Here is a 5,471-nt window from a genome sequence, read left to right on the forward strand (position 1 = left end):
ACCCTTTGATGATGGTGTGAAGCTGGGTGCTTTTGTGATATCTGCCACCAAGGGGAACAATGAAACAAAAGGGAGTATTAGGAGGGGAGTAATGTGATGGGAATGGGGGTTATGGGGAGAAGTTTGTTTAGGGATATCTAGGGGGTTTGGGTATTTGATAGGGTAGGTTTTTGGGGTGTTATGTTGACAAATAAGAGGAGGGGAAAGAGAATAGGGTTTGGTAGTGTTTTAGGGTAGGGATAATAGGAAAAATGAGAAAGGGACGATAGGGAAAAATGGTAGGTGAGGGAAAAATGGTGGGTGAAAATGGAACCTTGGCCTCAATACCACAATTATGCAACCCTAGCAACAATGGCCTTTGGTGTTTTCTTGTGGTTGATTTTATGAGTTTTGTTACATTCAAACATATCCATAAACCACCATATCATTTATAAACTTTGAAGAACAAGTCATGTCATAGAGCCTAGCTTTCAATTTGATGGGCTTCACAAAAAATTTGAGGAAATTTGACACGGTTTTGGCCCTTTGTGGGTGTGCGCCACGTGCAAAACCCAGTGTGTCGCGCCCTGGGTGTGCGCTGCGCCTATTGAAAAATTACACTCAGGGGTGGCTCTGTGTGCGCCGCACACTCTGTGTCCACCGCGCCCCTGTGTATATGTGCCGCGCCCTGAAAACTGCCTCCAACCTTGCTCCAAACACGCACGATGCACACTCAAACACTTTGCAATGTTTCCCTATGCACTTGATTTGCACAATGACTTTGATTTTGGTGGAACGTTGTATATAAAGACTTGGAAGACATGGGTTAAATTTTTGCTTCTTCAAAAACCCATTTTTCTAATGTTATGTTTTGACACTTTTTCACTGACTTAAAGCAACACTGATTTTCACTTTCCCTTTGAAATTTTAGCTCAAATAATGAAATTTTCGGCACTCTTTGAAGGGATTACATGACAGGACATTTGGCCACAGAAACCATGCCTGCATCTGAAGAAATCAACTAACGACTTTTTTGAAAATTTTATCACCAATGACACTGTTTGAATTTTCTTCAAAATAGAGTTTTGAAGAACAATCGAAGTTTATCAATATGACGATGAGAGTCTCTGAATCATTACCTTGTAAGGGCCTCACTCTGGCCTGCATGGCTTTACTGGACATATTTAAAGACCAAATTGATTAATCCCTAGACCTAATGATCGAAAATGACTTTTGTCCATTAAAGGACCAGACCTTGACTGTCATGGACTTTGGTGATCATTGACAAAAGACCTAAGCCAACAGGAGCTAGACATGGGGGGGAAATGACTAGCAATGACCTTTTCCATCAGATTATGGCATGCCCCTAGCGGAATGCAGCTGAGTGAATGGAGCGAGACTCCTAAAAATGAAATGCATAAAGAGTTTTGATCTCTGACGGAGGACTTACCAGACCGACTCTAACATTGGCTCCAATGGGGGATGGTAGGTCCTTGGAGGTGTCAAGAATAGCAGATCTCTAGAAGAGCTAGATAGTGCCTTCATCCATTGGGCTATGGAGTCATCAATTCGATAAACAACACAGGACTCTGACTCATTTAAGAAACTAAAATGACCAAAAATTGACTCAAACTTGATCTTGAAATGACTTGAAGACTAACTTGACAAACTCAAACCAAACTGAAATAAAAATGGTATTTACAATGACAGTGGAAGCAGCATTAATAACTCAGAAATGGTACCGCTTGAGCAGCCGACCATTGATCGGCCCTCCTGGACAATCTTCCCCGTTCATTTCCTTCAGAAGAAAGGCATTTTGACCCCGATATGCTGCAATCTTGAAAGGACCTTTCCAAAGATTCTCGAACTTACCGTGCTTACCTTTTTCCTCATTCCTTGCATCCCACTTCAGCACCACATCATCCAACTAAAATTTATCCGCCTTTGCTTTTCTGTCATAATTTTTCTTGATCTTCTCCTGCAATTTGGATGTGTTCTTGAAAACTTCTTCTCTGATCTGCTGTAAGTGGACCATTTGATTCAATCTTCTCTGCATGGGATCTTCTTCACTGCTGGCCTCTTGAAGAAGTTTGACTACCGGGGTAGCAAGAGAGGTAGGAAATACTGTATCAACTCCATAAACAAGCTCAAACGGTGACGTACCAATGGATTTATTCTGACTGACCCGATCTACCCAAAGTACATTGACCAACTTCTTATGCCAGCTCTTCTTATTTATTTCCAGTAGCTTCTTGATGATGTTGACCAATGATTTGTTCGAAGACTCCGCCAATCCATTGCCTTGCAGATGATAGGAAGTTCAGTGACCCAAAATGATTTGATATTTATGACAAAACTCTACCATCCTTTTTGATTTGAAAGCTGCTGCGTTATCAATGATTAACTTACTCGGGCAACCAAAGAGAGACAAGATGTTATTTTCAAGGAATGAAATGATTACCGCATCAGTAGCTTGCCTGGTGGGAATTGCCTCGATCCATTTCATGAAATAATCTGTCGCTGTGAGGATCCATCTATGCTGACCGGAAGAAGTGGGTTGAATTTCCCCAATGAAATCCAATCCCCATTGCTGGAAAGGAGCACTCACCTCAATAGGCTTAAGTGGCAAAGGCTGTAACTTCTGCTTTCCTTCGAAAATCTGACACTTATGACAGCGCTTGACCATCTTATATACGTCAGCAAACAATGTTGGCCAATAGTACCTTGCTCTCAGAATTTTATTTGCTGTTGACTTCTAAAAAAGGTGGCCATCATAGTCTCCTTGGTGGTAGTCCTCCATGACCTTCTTCGCTTCCTCTTCCCCCAAACAATTCAAAAGAACGCCACCGACATCTTTCCAATACAGTGCAGAATTAAGAATGCAAAACTTGGCAGCTTTCAACTTGAGTGTTTTCGTTTTGTTTCTAGTCATGCCGGGTGGTGGTGACAAATTTTTAAGCACATATATGATATCTGAGTACCATGGAGAAAGAGCAAACATTTCAGATACCTGAATTGATGATGCTTCCTCATTCTCATCGGACATAGCAGCGATCAGATTTATGTCCAAGGCATGCAAGTTTGATTCGGCCATCAACTTTGTCAATCCCTGTCCTTTAACCAGCTTTGTGGGCTTTATTTCCACATCATATTCTAGCAAGGCTGCAATCAATTTGCCTCATCTTCCTTCCGGATCAGTCTACACTAAAACATCTTTGACAGCAGCGTTAGGAACATAGGCCAAAATATGAGAATGTAGAATATATACCCGGAAATCTTTCAATGCCTTCACAAGTGCAAGGGCTTGCTTCTCAATGATGTTGTATTTTAAGGTTGTATCTCTTATGGCTCTGCTGAAGAATGCAATGGGTCTTTCATGATCATCTCTTTTCTGCAATAACACAGCTGCCATAGTGTGCTCCGAAGCAAATGAAAACAATATGAAATCCTAAGTGTAGTCCAAGCTGACTAGAACAGGAGCTGAAGAAAGAGCCAATTTGACTAAATTGAAATATTTTACAGCCTCCTCTATCCACTTCACTTGGCTATCCTTCTTAAGCATGTTTGTCATCTCTCGTAGGTGCTCAACAAGATTAGGTACAAAGCAGTGTAGAAAATTTATTTTACCATTGAAAGATTGTATCTCTTTCTTATTCCGGGATAGATCGATTTGTTGAATTTCTTGCACACGTGTTGGATCAATACGAATGCCATCTTTGAGATAATGTGCCCGAGTAGTTTTCCTTCCTCCATGGCGAACAAGCTCTTTTTCGGATTCAGCGAGAAGCCATATTTTCTGCACCTTTGAAAGACAGCTTTTAGATGGTACATGTGCTCTTCATCATATTTGGAAAACACCATCAAATCATCCAGGTACACAACCAAAAAGACATCCTTCTCATTTGCAAAAGCCAAGTCCATTGCACGCTGAAATGCGGCACCCGCATTCTTTAAACAGAAAGGCATTTTAGTGTAATGAAAGGTTCCCCATGGAGTGGTGAACGCTGTCTTGTCTTGGTCATCTTCATGGACAGAAACTTGGTTATATCCGGAATAACCATCAAGTAGTGACATACGAGATGCTCCCACTACTCGCTAAAGTATATGGTCCATTTTGGGTAGTGGATAATTATCTTTCAACGAAATTTTATTGAGATTTCTAAAATCAATGCATAAGCGAATCTCACCTGTCTTCTTTCGTACGGGCACCAAATTAGAGATCCAATCTGAAAATCTGATGGGAATAATGATCCCTGATTTGTACAACCTGTTTATCTCCTTTTCAATAGATGACAACAACTTTGGATTTAGCCTTCTCAACTTCTATCTGAATGGTTTTTGATTGGGCTTGATGGGTATAGTGTGCTGAATTATATTGGTATCATATGTCTTTAAGTCAGAATAGTCCCAAGCAAACACATCTGCAAATGAGGCCAACAAACTGATATATTTGTCCTCGATCTTTGGCGGCAATGTTTTAGACAATTTTACCAACTTAGGATTAGCAGTTGTTCCAATGTTGACCTCTTCTACACCCTTCTCTGTTGGCTGCAATGTTGGCTTGCGGGCTACATCATCTTGATCAAAAAGTTCTTCTAAAGGTATCAAGCCTTTAGGAATAACATTATTCTTCAGCTGCAACACATCCATTTCATTGATATGCAGCTCATCTGTACCATTACCTTTACCATCGTCATTTTCTACATCAATTGAGGTCTCTTTGAACTTGCCTTTGTTTTGCAAAAAATCATCAATCTCCTCATCATCTTGGAACACTTTCCAATATCTCTGATTGTTTGGAACAGTTGGACGATGCTTGACATGGATTTCAAATTTATTGCTAGAGTTCATTGGGATCTTCAAACTACTTGCTGCCTTAGCAAGGGCATCAACAATACTATTTTGTATACGAGACACACATGTCAAGGTGTATTCTAAAAGCAATTTTAGGATGTCTAGGACTACATTATGGTAAGCCCACATCCTAGGATGCTTTGCCTGATACTTTCCTCTGACTTGCTTAATCACCAATTCAGAGTCGCCATATACTAAAATCCTCTTAGCATTTAGCATTCTTAGAATCTTTAGGCCAGCAATCAAAGCTTCATACTCAGCTTCATTGTTTGAACAATCAAAAGCCAACTTGTAAGAGCATACTCGCATGTTACTAGGCACTTTATTCGGGGTGGAGAAAGGACTGCATACCCAAATTCCAATTCCAGTGCCATCATTTCCCACCGCTCCATCGAAATCCATGGTCCACAAACCTTCTTCCTCCTCTTGCAAGTGCTGGAAATCTATTTGATGTGCCTTGTCTGCTTGCTGTCTATTACTTTCAGCTGATTGCCCAACAATGTTCTACTATTCTTGTCCTTCTTTCTTTAAAATTTCTTTGAAATTTTCTGTTATTTCTGGAATATCATCTGCTTCAACTAACTTACTATCTATATCATTGAAACTATATGAATACAAAACAAAAGACTCTAAATCTG

The sequence above is a fragment of the Pinus tabuliformis genome, chromosome 8, assembly GCF_031772625.1.
Source record: "Pinus tabuliformis cultivar Carrire ecotype Pingquan chromosome 8, CPIR1, whole genome shotgun sequence".
Taxonomy (NCBI): Eukaryota; Viridiplantae; Streptophyta; class Pinopsida; order Pinales; family Pinaceae; genus Pinus; species Pinus tabuliformis.